Genomic DNA, 14,206 nt, shown 5'->3' on the forward strand with positions numbered 1-14,206 from the left:
CAGCTTCAACAAAGGAACTTCGGAGGGACACAATTCTATCCATAGCAACCGCCAACCCCACAGGATGAGTGCAGTGATTTACTGGGATCCCACAGGTACACCTCCTTATAAGAATAAGCCCAGCTGGCCCGCTTATTCTGGTAGCGAGTGATGCAAGGATGGTGCCTAGGGTGAATGGTAGGTAGAATTCGTCTCCTAGGACCTAGCCTGCCTCTCAGCACACTCAGGACCAACCGATTCTGCACCCCTCTCACCCACTGCCTACCTCTGCCAGCCAGAGCATAACTGAGAATTGAACTTTTTCCCTCCACGGGTATAAAAGGAAACTGAAAACAGAGATGTGATTAAATGCTGAGCTGGTCATCATGCCACGATCAGACAGTCACACGCCGACCAAGTCCACTGATTTTCCACCTCTTAATCACGTCCCTGCCAGATTTAAAATGCAATGAACATCAATGAGAACAAATGCTAATAAGGCTCTAACGGGCGTTGGATGTCAAGAGGTGAGGAAAAAACCTTGCATATTTTGACTGAAAGGGGGTCAAAGAGGACATAACTGGGATACTAAATAGAATTCTTCTATTCAAGAGAAAGGCTCCCTGAAAGGCAGCTGCTCCAATGAGTGACACTCGCTCATTAAAGAATGCATCATTCAATGTCCCGCGGCAACAGAAACACCCAACCCAGTCACATGTATCTTTCCTGGAATTTAGCTAACATGGTAAAGTCACCAGTGAATTTACATCAGGCCTAAGTGAAAAAGAAACTCCTTTTCTGACACATGCAGTCATTAGAGTTTTAGCTGTACTGAGATTGCTCCAGGAAAACACTGTGCCTTTGGAAATGTTATATCACATACCTCCTTTAAGCAGCGTTGGCAAAGTTAATGCATTTGTCAAGCATCTCTGCCTCTCCAGGGTCTTGGGAAAGCCTCTCAGGTGGATGGGCCTCAGGTCCATGAATGCATCCTATAAAATCTGCCTGGCTGACACAAAGGAACAGCCTGAGACCAGGGCTGTGCTGTTCTCACTGCTGGTCACAGTACCTGGCCACACCTGCCCATGGCCACCATGTACTCCACTCTGGTTCCAGAACCCAGTTCAACCCTGGCCTGAGGACTCAGCCATTTTCTGGGCTTATGCCTTCAGGCTTATGCCCTCTCCAGTGTCTCAGACATTCTGAAATACCCAGTGTGCTGCATAAGGTTTCCTGATTAAAAGACTTGCTTTTTGAGTTCCAAGGAGGCAGAATGAATAGTGCCACAACTTGAGAATCAGACCAACCTAGATTCAAGTCCCAGCTCCCTCACGTCCTGGCTGCAAGATGTTACTTATGCTAAGTTCTGCTTCTCTCCACTTAAACTGGTGGGGCCAGCGCTTGCCTTGGAGGGCTACTGTGAGCATTAAATAAAGAAATACATGGCAAGCACTTAGCGTAGTGCTAGGCATATGGTAAGCCCTTCCCAAAGGTTAGCTATTTATAACTGGCTTCATGAAAACCTGATTTTTCACTCCATTGCAAGAGCCAAAGTAGCTTGGCAAATAAATAAGCCTCTGGGGATTCTACAAAGCATTTTGCAGTGAGCAGCCATCCCTTTAGGTAACAGGATTTACCATGAACTGTATACACAGCCTTCCATTACCAATATAAAAGAGGAGCCAAGGGGATAAGGATTACTTATAACACCAGAGAGCCCCAAATCATAAACAACCTCTTAAGAGGTTGATAAGTTTACCTCAAACCACAATCCAGATGTCTCCACATCCAAACTTTCTCCTCTTAGCTTAGGTTTCCACCCTGGATGATAAGATGATGACGATAACGTCAACAATGATTGTCTAAGGCTTTGTAAATACTTACTATATGCTGAGTACCAAATTAAACACCATTCATCTATTCACCCATTTAACCCTCACAGCAACCCATGAAGAAGGAAGGGGCTGTTACTATCCTCAGGTGAGATCAGCACTATCTAATAGAAATATAACGTCAACCACAATGTGAACCACATATATAATTTGAATTTCTGGCAGTCACACTACAAAGCAAAAACAGGGAACATTAATTCTAATATTTTATTTAACCCAAAGTATTTTTTCAACATGCCATCCATATTTTAAAATATTAATGATCTTTCATCCTAAGGCATTGAAATCTTGGTGTTTTACACTCCCAGCGCATCCCACTGTGGGCTAGCCCAGTTTCAGCTGCTGAGTAGCCACACGAGCCTGGTGGTTACTGTACTGGACTGTGTAGGTCTCAAGAATGATAAAACAACAGGAAGAATCTTCATCAGTTCCTCCCGTGGACCCAGACAGTCCGTGTCCGCAGCCAAGCTCCTAACTACTGTGCTCTTCAGTGTCTCATTTGCTGAATCCACTGAACCCCACATTCTGCCAACCAATACCCTCCCTGAGCAATAGAAGCTTGATCTTTCCTTATAAGGATTGGATGCAAACCCCTTCCTGCATGCTGAGGGAAAGTATAAGGAGACACCTACACTGTAACTTTTAAAGAAAATATCTTGGCAAGGCACCATCACTAAAACTTGCTAAAAACGACCCCAGGGTAAGAAACGGCTAAGAGGAGACAAGCACTTTTTCAACCCAACTGACGTCAGAGGGTAATTCTAAAACTGTCACACACAAAAAAGGGTCCAACACTGTGTCAGAAATTTCAAGAAAGGGTAAAGAGCGTGTTACAGAGATTAAATACAATTTGGTAAGAATTCCAAAGTAAAATACCAGAAAATGACAACGCTAAGCACAGAACAATATGGAATAGAAGAGGCGATAATACATACTTAAGTGGGAATGGGTACACACACACTTAAATGGAGATAAAGAAAGGATAAGCACCAAGCAAAAAAAGGCCTGGAGGTGAGCAGCCACTCTCTGCCTGCATCTCATAAATCTTCAGTTCTTCTGCCTGCATCTCATAAATCTTCAGTTCTTCCTCCAAGGATGTAGAAATGATGGCGGAGAGGAACTCTTTGCAGCTACAGTTTGTGGTATGATGACATTGCTATGGTTTGAATATGTCCGCCCTCATGAATGGATTAATGCCAATTCTAAAAAGGCTTGAGGCTGTGAGTTCCCTCTCTTGTTCTCTCTGTGTATGCTCTCTTGCCCTTCCACCTTTCACCATGTGATGATGCAGCAGGACGGACCTTACCACATTTAGACCCCCGGATCTTGGACTTCCCAATCTTCAGAACTTTGAGCCATAGAAGCTTCTATTCATTGTAAATTACCCAGTCTCAAGTATTCTGTCATAGCAGCACAAAACACACTAAGACAGGCCTAATGGTAATTACCTGCTGCCAACTGTACTGTGAGTAAAAGTGCATTTAAAAATCAAATGGCGGCACTTGGCTTCAAAGCTGGCTCTTGGAAGTTGAGCGGAGAGCGACATGGTTGTGGTAGCTGCCGCTGTGGCCACCGCGGGATAATAAGCCAGGATCTGCTATACCCATTGACTAACTATGGAAGATTATACCAAAATAGAGAAAACTGGAGAAGGTACCTATGGAGTTGTGTATAAGGGTAGACACAAAACTACAGGTCAAGTGGTAGCCATGAAAAAAATCAGACTAGAAAGTGAAGAGGAAGGGGTTCCTAGTACTGCAATTCGGGAAATTTCTCTATTAAAAGAACTTCGTCATCCAAATATAGTCAGTCTTCAGGATATGCTTACGCAGGATTCCAGGTTATATCTCATCTTCGAGTTTCTTTCCATACATCTGAAGAAATACTTGGATTCTATCCCTCCTGGTCAGTACATGGATTCTTCACTCGTTAAGAGTTATTTATACCAAATCCTACAGGGGATTGTGTTCTGTCACTCTAGAAGAGTTCTTCACAGAGACTTAAAACCTCAAAATCTCTTGACTGATGACAAAGGAACAATTAAACTGGCTGATTTGGGCCTTGCCAGAGCTTTCGGAATACCTATTAGAGTATATACACATGAGGTAGTAACACTCTGGTACAGATCTCCAGAAGTATTGCTGGGGTCAGCTCGTTACTCAACTCCAGTTGACATTTGGAGGATACGCACCATATTTGCTGAACTAGCAACTAAAAAACCACTTTTCCATGGGGATTCAGAAATTGATCAACTCTTCAGGATTTTCAGAGCTTTGGGCACTCCCAACAATGAAGTGTGGCCAAAAGTGGAATCTTTACAGGACTATAAGAATACATTTCCCAAATGGAAACCAGGAAGCCTAGCATCCCACGTCAAAAACTTGGATGAAAATGGCTTGGATTTGCTCTCGAAAATGTTAATCTATGATCCAGCCAAACGAATTTCTGGCAAAATGGCACTGAATCATCCATATTTTAATGACGTGGACAATCAGATTAAGAAGATGTAGCTTTCTGACAAAAAGTTTCCACATGTTATATAACAAGATAGTTGTGTTTTTATTGTTAACTCTTGTCTATTTTTGTCTTATATATATTTCTTTGTTATCAAAATTAAACTGTACTTCTTCTAATTTCAAAAGTATAACTTAAAAATGTAAATATTCTATATGAATTTAAATATAATTCTGTATATGTGTGTAGGTCTCACTGTAACAACTATTTGTTACTATAATAAAACTATAATATTGATGTCAGGAAAAAAAAAATCAAATGGCTTGAAAAGTCTCCCTAAGATTAACATGATCAACAGGCAGTTTCCTACTGGGAATACCTAGAGTTTAAAAAGAAAGGGGATGAAAATCCCCAAGTATGAACGGTCATTGCCCTAAGCACAGGACTGATCTAAGACCTCTGTCAGACAATGGTGGATTTCATCTCCTGCCCCATCAATTCCCCTGCAGTATCCCTGTAGAAGGATCCAGGACAGGAATATCTGCCCAGTGCCTGCAGAATCCTGATGAAGGGCCCATCGCCAAGTCCTCTGCCCTGTCAGACTGTCTGGGGGCAGCAAAGACCTGGACCCATGCAGGTGAGGGTCCTGAACGACCCCACCTGGACGTCAGGTGGCACGTCCCATGTGTACTCTGCAGCATGCTGGTCTCATTATCACAGGTACATACAAACACTGAGCTCAAGGTAAAATCCCTCTCTCTCATCCCATCCTTTCAGGAGGGGTCTCCCCTCCAACTCTTGTACAGGAGGACAGTTACCAGCAGGAGCTCAGAATCAAACAGACCTGGCTCGGCCTCTTACTAGCAGTGTGATGTTGGGTGAGTCATTTAACTGGTCTGAGCCCCTAAATTCTTCTTCTTTAATAGAAAGAATTATTCATTCATTTTTACACATATTTATTGAGCCCACACTGTTTTAGCTTCTGGGGATACAACAGTTAAGAAAAGAAAAAAAAATCTCTCCCTCATGGAATTTAATTCTAGTTAAAATGGGGAGGTGCCCGGTGGGCAGATCAACACATGTAACTGTACCTATCTCATAGGGCTGTCAGGAAGATTAAATAACACATCTAATGGAGATTGCATGCACTAAATAATTGTCATCTATTGTTATTACAAACAGTAATAATAGTAATATCTAATCCTTCCAGCAACACATGGGCCTGGGCCTGACTCCAAAAGACCAATTTGGCTGGAAACCAGGGTAGAATAAAAGCCTAAAAGGGGCTCCATTCTTCACATCCTAACCTCTTTCTGGATTCATGCCACAAGGACATCCTGTCACAAAGATGAAGCCCCAGGCAGTCTTTATTTAGCAGACTCAATAGTCCCACCAAGCCCAGGTACATAGTGAAAAATGGGTCTGAGAAGTAGGGCTCTGGGGGGTCCAGTTCCACTCATCAGGAGAGTGCCAGCCTTCTGCCAGTCTCATGATGAGCGATGCACCTGCTGCCCACGGGTTCCTGCCCTAGCAGGGAGGAGGGCCTCAGAGGCATTCCAACACGCTGTGGCATGTCACATCTTCACGGAGTGGAGGGACAGTGAAGGCTGTGATTCTGCTACTGCCATGAATCCATGGCTTTCTGATGGTGCCCCAGGGAGTGCTAGGACTCTGCAGAAAATGACACTGACTACAGTGATGACAGCAGCACTCACCACACCATTTATGACACCCTTGATGAGTGGAACACAGCATGCAGTGCTTTCCTTGCACTGCTTTCCTTAATGTTTTCTTTGAGGATTATTAAAAGAAAAAAAAAAAAAACTCCATCTCACAGATAAGGAAAGTGAGGTTAAGTAATTTGTTCAAGAATGTACAGCAAAGAGAAACTAGGCAGGCAGCCCAACTCCAGAAGCCAGGTCTGAACCAACAAGCTAAACTGCTTCACCTAAGGGCCATCATATGGGAATAAGAAAAAGCAGAGAGGCTAGGGGCTCCAAGCCACCCTCCCCCATCTCAGTTGCAGCAGTTCACATTTTATCTGTTTTCTATGAATGGACTCTACATGACATTTCCTTTGGAAAAAAAGAAAGATCCACTGCTAATTTTTTTTAAATCATTGGAATAAATGACGGCCAACATCAAAAGATGGTTTTTGATAAGCCAAGCTTTAAAAAATGTCAAGAAGTAAAATGTCCAATCAACAGTAGAACAGATACATTGTGGTAATAAATTCACAAAAAGGAATAAAACACAGCAATGACAAACAACTACTTCTAGACACAACAGCATGGTAATCCCATAGACATAATGAATGAAAGAAGGCAGATACAGAAGAATATATTCTGGATGAATTCATTTTATATCAAATTCAAAAACAGGCAAAATGAACAGTTGGTGATAAGTTAGAACTGTCATTACCCTTGGGAAGGGAGCACTGTCTGGGAAGGGCACTAGAGGGCCTTTGGAAGTGCTGGAAGTGCTTTATATCTTCATCTGGATAAGGTGATAAGGTTACAAAGGAGTATTTAGAGGTAAACATTTACTGAGATGTACACTTAAGATCTGTGTACTTTTTCTGTACATGTATTATACCTCGATAGAAATGTAAAATAAAAACTCAAAAATATCTCAGTAAATTATGTAATCCAGGATTCCACTGTTAGGTAAGAATGAGGCCAGACATTTAAGAAAGAGAGCAATTGTGTCTCCTCATTATAAAAAACTAAAAATAAGAATTTTTTAAATTCCAAAACAGAAATTCAGCATCGACAATAGAACACTTGAGCAATGGAACCAGCTAACAGGAGCTTTGTGCTCCAAGTCTGCACAGGCTACGCATGACCTCCAGTTACCCCACTGCACCCTGCTGGGGAGATCCACAGCTTGATTCTCAGAAGACGTGTGTGCAGAGAACAAAGTCCATGCCTGCCACTTCAAAGGGGCTTAGAAGAACGTTCCCTTCCTCTGTGCCTAGGAGCGTCAGGCCTTTTAAAAAGGCACCATGAGAAACTCAAAACCACTGAACGTAATAAAACTGTTGCTGGCTATCTCAACAACCAAGTACATGAAGTAAAATGGGCATACATGACAAAAGGAAGCCAACAGCCCACCAGGCTTTCACCACACAGTAGACAACTGCAGGCACACTTGCCTCTAATTATTTCCAGGTCTGGGGACAGGTGGGGCCTAGAATAAAAGCCCAGGGACCCACCTAGCTACACTCCCAGAAAGCAACCCAGAGCCCTGAGTATTTCTGGTTCCAAGAAGAGAGCAGCACAAGCACCTCTCACCACCTACCACCTTCCTCCTGCAGATGGCACCAGCTACCCCGCCCTCTTGTGCAACCCTGCCTATTAAAAGGGAAGCCAGCCTGCCAAGAATCACAGGCTGAGTGTGGTGTCAATGTAAGTGGTTTTGATGCAAGAGGCAAAGGAGTAATGAGAGTCACTTGGTTTGATCACAATTACACTCTGATTTGAAATGCAGTTCAGCAATTACGAGGTCCTCAGCCATAGAGCTCCCCTGGGATGGGGGCAGAGGGGGGGGCCTTTTAAAAGGAGAATTATATCCACCATACAAACAGAGGTTTCACTTTTTAGCTCCTTGTAGACTTTTTTTCATGAAAAACCCCTTCTGGAGCTGAGGGAAAAGAATAAGCCTTATAGGAAAAGTAACTCCTGGACTTATTTTCAGGCCCTTGGTTTTTTCTCTTTGTGTCAGTTTCTTCTTTAAATACTGCGATATACTGACTCTGCAAAAGCTGTCTCCAACCTTTCTGGTACACCTCTATACAGATACATAGAAAAAAAGATTAAGTCAACAACAAAATATTAACAGCTGTTAAGTATGACTGGAAGAACCATGGGTGACTTGTGACTTCTTTTTATGTACCAATACATTAAAATGGTACATTAAGAATTTTACTGGTATCTTCTGTTCATCTGTTTTTGCTGCAATATGGCACTTTGCTTCCTAACTCATGAAGGAAAGGCCAGCTTTGAACTCCCTAAGGTCTGGACTCTCCTTGCTCCACAAAAGAGTAAACATTATTATTTGTGGGTTTCCAAAAGTGAGGGAGGAAACAACGGGCAGTGGATAAGTCCTCCTCCAATGTTTTGTCTTCAGTTTGTTGGCCCAATAAGGCAAATTAATTGTACCAGCATTTCCAAATAGGAGAGATGAAGGTATGTGCTTCAAGCACTGTATCAGGAAATGGCCCCACACAGGTTACTGGGCAAGGTAGGAATGAATGAGCTTATGGGGCCTCCCTTAGGGAGAGCCTGACGCCTCTGCAATACAGGACTCTGATAGGGTAGAAATTTAATGTGGAGAAGGACAGGGAGGTACCACTGAGACAGGAGCACTCAGTGCTAGGGCCTGCAGAGCCTCCTGGTCATCCCCTCTTCCTCCTGAGTCTTATAAATTCCTCCTCTCAAGGGAAGAAGCCTTGAGGAACGCCTGATACTGGGCTTCTTGTCTATCTCAGCAAGCTATGCTTAAAGTTGATTTAACTTTAGAAAAATATTTTAACGTGTGATGTCTTACTCTCCAAGTATCAAGGAACAATTTGTTCCTGTTATTTTTTTTTTCATCTACAAGGAACATGTACTACTTGTGGAATAATAAATTAAGTTTTTGGAAGAAGGCAAGACATAAGCAATACAAAAAACTGACAGATAAATTGTGGGAGGGGGTCACTTCTTATACTCCTGCATGACCACCAGGTGTAGGAGGATTCCAGATTCTCTTACAATGTGTTCAGAAGAAACCCCTTGACATTCTCTACAATGGACGGGTTCCAAGATCAACAAATTAATCAAATCAGTCCTGAATGGAATTTCTTGTCCTAAAGAGAAATCAAACAGGGTCTAAAAGAAATCAGGCAAGCCTAAATGCAAAGCAGGAGACAGAGCTGGCAGAAATACAATACAATCACTTCTTCCTTTTCTTTTTTTTTTTTTTTTTTTTTTGAGACAGAGTTTGCTCTTGTTGCCCAGGCTGGAGTGCAATGGTGCAATCTTGGCTCACCGCAATCTCCGCCTACCGGGTTCAAGTGATTCTCCTGCCTCAGTCTCCTGAGTAGCTGGGATTACAGGCATGTACCACCACGTCCGGCTACTTTTGTATTTTTAGTAGAAAGGGGGTTTCTCCATGTTGGTCAGGCTGGTCTCGAACTCCCAACCTCAGGTGATCCACCTGCCTCGGCCTCCCAAAGTGCTGGGATTACAGGCGTGAGCCACCGCGCCTGGCCTTCCCTTCCATTTCTTAGCTTTGTTCTGCATGAGAATTGCTATGTCAGGGAGACTCAGATGCTTGAGTTCTCACAGTTTTACAGCTAGAAGAAGAATGGAGAGAACAGGTCTAGTAGGAGGGAAGAAAGAAGTGGCATTGGGGATACAGGTAGGACAGGCATAGTGACTTCAGCTCCGTACACTGTGGACAGGCCAGTTGATGTTGAAAAACCACCTTGAAGGTTGAGTTAAATGGTGGTAACTTGTCTCACGCATGGATGGCTGCAGTCTCTGAGCTAGATACCCTAACGAACCCAAAGGCCCTTCATGGGAACGAGGTTGGAAACCCCACCTGAGCCAGAGGAGAGCCTGAGATGATGCAAAGAGCTACACACTGACGGTTTTCTTTTTGAGTAAATAAGCTGGACAAAGTTCCATGGTCATAGGTCAGCATGCTTGGTACCAGGCAAACATGCCTGGCCTAAAGAAGCCAGACCAGGGCTTGGTGCCTGAGGCAAAGGCTGTTTTATATAGACTAGCTAGCAACAGGATACTTGCAGCAACTCAGTTTCCTTGTGGGGAGTTTGAAGTGGGGCTTGAAGAATGTGTCAGTAGCTAGAGAGAGAGAAGAAAGCAGCAGCAGAGGGGTAGAAAGGCACCAGAAAGGCAAACTGCTAGCCTTGGAGATAGCCATGGAGCCAGACCCGGGAAATCACTGCTGTACCCTGAGCCACTTCCCAGGGCTCCACGGGGTTGGCTGTTTGAAAGGCTTGCCTTTCATACAACTAAGACTATATCTTGAGCCTCTTCATCTCCCCTGGGAGCCCTGCAGTGCAACCCAAGCCACCCTCTTCTCCAAGAGCCTAAGAGAGACCTAAACACTCTCCCATCACCATCTAACCTCAAAGGCATGTCTACAGGGATGGGGGGATGCTATAAACTACTGTGGGCCAAGGAGCACGTGCCACCCTACCCCTACCCCACAATCCCCCAAACATCTCCCGCCTTGGCCCTGCATGGAACTGATAATGTCAGGATCATGTTTTGAAGCCACCAGAATGAAAACTTATTCTAGCTTTCCATCACAGCAAAGACAGAATAACCATTTGAAAAGAGTTTCATCATAATGATTCTATTTTAATCTCCTTCAAACATGAGAGATCAAACATATACAGATTTATCTTTACTGAAAAGAAAAAAAAATCCTGGGTAATATGCGAATGCATTTCTGAGCCATCCTGTGGCTTTAACAAAAAAGGAAGGTTTAATGTTCAAAAAGATACTGCTCAAGTAACAAGGTCTCTTAATACCCCCCCGCCACCGCACCACTCCTAAACACCCTGCAAATGCTCCTAAGCAACATTCATTGCTGACCAGAGGGATTTGGGAGCTACTTAAAAATCACACAAGACAAGCCAATGATTTTAAACTTTACTCATGTCTTTGGCTTAACAGCCATAAATCATACATGAAATCAGCATGTGACTTGAATGTGAGATTTTGCTCTGATGAGCCAAGATATGCTTGGCGGTGCCACCACACCAGTCACCAGCCAGGGCTTGATATGACAATAGAAGCTGTAAGGTGAATGGGGCTTAAAACTATCTTCTCTTTCCAAAGTCCAAATAAACTCATCTCTCAACTCATGCAGACCTTAGGGGTGGATCAATTCATGAGCCCCAGTGGTGACAGCACTAAAACCAATTCCCCTACACAGAGTGAATCATCAAACTAAACATTGCCACTTTAACACTTACTGGGTAAGAATTAGAATGTCAGGAAAGAGCTTTCCAAGCATTCATCATTCTCCTTTTTTCCCTCTAAGATATTCATATAGCAACTCCCTGAGACCCACACCCAATAAACGCCAGACTGACAGCTTGGTGGAGCAAACGCTGTGTGTGTGAATCACGCTCCATCTATGGTGTAATATATCTGCCTACCACCAAAAGGACTCACTAAGGGCACAGGCAGGAGTAGAGATAGTGGGGGCTGGGGGAAAGGTGATGTGACAGGTTAGACAACATCCAAAGTTAAAAATGAATGTAACACAACAGAAAACTCATTAATGTAATTGCTTTATTGGTGTAGTCACCACAATAGCTTCTAAGTACATTTCCTGTGCAATAGAAAGGAGACAGGAGGTAATAAAATGATCTGTGTGTATCCAATGTATGAGTGTGAGCTTCTGAAAAAGTCTCTTGCTTAGGAAGAGGAATGCTGAATCAGTCCATTTTCACACTGCTATGAAGAATTACCTGAGATTGGGTGATTTATGAAGAAAAGAGGTTTAATTGACTCACAGTTCCATGGGCTTAAAAGGAAGCATGACTAGGAAGCATTAGGAAACTTACAATCATGGCAGAAGGTGAAGGGAAACCATCTTCACATGGTGGCAGGAGAGAGAGCGAGGAGGGAGGTGCCAAACACTTTTAAACCATCAGATCTCATGAGAATTTACTCACTATTGTGAGAATGGCAGGAAGGAAACCCGTCCCTACAATCCAATCACCTCCCACCTGGCCCCTCCTCCAATTCAACATGAGATTTGGGCAGAGACAAAAATCTAAACCATATTATTCCACCCCTGGCCCCTTCCAAATCTCATGTCCTTTCTTGAGCCTCTTCAGCTCCCCTGGGAGCCCTGCAATACAACCCAGGCCACATTGTAAAATACAATTATCCCTTCTAAACAGTCCCCCAGTCTTAACTCATTTCAGCATTAACTCAAAGTCCAAAGTATCATCACCCACTAAGAGCCTGTAAAATCACATACAAGTTATGTACTTCCAAGACATAACAGGAGTACAGGCATTGGGTAAATGCTGCCATTCCAAATGGGGGAAATTGGCCAAAACAAAGGGGCTGCAGGCCCCATTCAAGTCCAAAACTGAGCAGGGCAGTAATTACATCTTAAAGCTCCAAAATAATGTCCTTTGACTCCATGTCTCACATCCAGGCCACACTGATGCAAGGGGTGGGTTCCCAAGGCCTTGGGCAGGTCTGCAGGGTACAGTCCCCACAGCTGCTTCCACAGGCTGGCATTGAGTGCCTGTGACTTTTCTAGGAGCACAGTGCAAGCTGTTCATGAATCTACCATCCTGGGGTCTGGTAGATGGTAGCCCTCTTTTCATAGCTCCATTAGGCAGTGTCCCAGTGGGGATTCTGTGTGGAGGCTTCAATCCTATGTTTCCCCTCTGTACTGCCCTAGTAGAGGTTCTCCATGAGGGCTCCACCCCTGCAGCAGACTTCTGCCTAAACATCCACGCAAGTCCATACATCCTCTGAAATCTAGACAGAGCTTCTCAAACATCAACTCTTGTCTTCTGCATACCCACGGGCTCAACACCACATGGAAGCCACCAATGCTTAGGGATTGTACCCTCTGGAGCAATGGTCTGAGCTGTACCTTGGCCCTTTTAGCCATGGCCAGAGCTGGAATAGCTGGGATGCAGGGCGTCATGTCCTAAGGCTGCACAGAACAGCTGGGCCCTGGGCCTGGCCCACAAAATCATTTTTTCCTCCTAGACCTCTGGGCCTGTAATGGGAGGGGCTGCCACAAAGGTATCTGAAATGCCTTTGAGGCATTTTCTCCATTGTCTTGGCTATTAACATTCAGCTCCTCTTATGCGAATTTCTGCAGCAGACTTGAATTTCTCCACAGAAAATGGATTTTTCTTTTCTACCACATGACTGGGCTGCAAATTTTCCAAACTTTTATGCTCTGCTTCCCTTTTAAATATTAGTTCCAGTTTCAGATAATCTATTTGTTCACACATACGAGCATATACATTTAGAAACAACCAGGTCACATCTTGAATGTTTTGCTGCTTAGAAATTTCCTCCCCCAGATATTCTAAATCATCATCTCTCTTAAGTTCCACAGATCTCTAGGGTAGGGGCAAAATGCCACCAGTCTCTTTGCTAAAGCATAGCAAGAGTGACCTTTGCTCTAGTTCCCAGCAGGTTCCTCATCTCCATTTGAGACCACCTCAGCCTGGACATCACTGTCCATATCACTATTTGCGTTTTGGGCAAAGCCATTCAACAAGTCTCTAGGAAGTTCCAAACTTTCCCACATCTTCCTTTCTTCTTCTGAGCCCTCCAAACTCTTCCAACCTCTGCCTGTTACCCAGTTAAAAAGTCACTTCCACATTTTCAGGTATCTCTATAGCAGTGCTGATACCAATTTTATGTATTAGTCCATTTTCACACTGATATAAAGAACTATCTGACACTAGGTAATTTATGAAGAAAAGAGGTCTAATTGACTCCCTGTTCTATAGACTTAACAGGAAGCATGACTGGGAGGCCTCAGGAAACTCACAATCACGGCAGAAGGTGAAGGGGAAACAAGGACCTTCTTCACATGGTAGCAGGAGAGAGAGTAAAGGGGGAAGTACCACACACTTTTAAACTATCAGATATTATGAGAAGTCACTCACTATCATGAAAACAGCATGGGGGAAATCCACCCCCATAAGCCAATCACCTCCAACCAAGCTCCTCCTCCAATTTGACATGAGATTTTGGAGCAGACACAAATCCAAACCATATCACATGCCCAGGAGGAGAGAATGCATAACATTACCCAGTGGGAGAAAGGAGCTTAAACATATTCACCTTAAAATGAAAGCATGTGATTTG

At 43.7% G+C, this 14,206-nt stretch overlaps 1 protein-coding gene and 1 pseudogene across 3 annotated transcripts in view; one reads left to right on the forward strand and one right to left on the reverse strand.

Annotated features, from left to right (window-relative positions):
* The window catches only part of SPOCK1 (SPARC (osteonectin), cwcv and kazal like domains proteoglycan 1), a 524,236-nt gene that overhangs the window by 396,635 nt on the left and 113,395 nt on the right, over positions 1-14,206 (reverse strand). The gene's annotated exons all lie outside the window — the stretch shown is intronic.
* On the forward strand, positions 3,375-4,644 carry LOC101010111 (annotated as a pseudogene). The gene has a single exon (XR_648507.4). The product of XR_648507.4 is annotated as a cyclin-dependent kinase 1 pseudogene (transcript).

Source organism: Papio anubis, chromosome 5 (assembly GCF_008728515.1).
Source record: "Papio anubis isolate 15944 chromosome 5, Panubis1.0, whole genome shotgun sequence".
Lineage (NCBI taxonomy): Eukaryota > Metazoa > Chordata > Mammalia > Primates > Cercopithecidae > Papio > Papio anubis.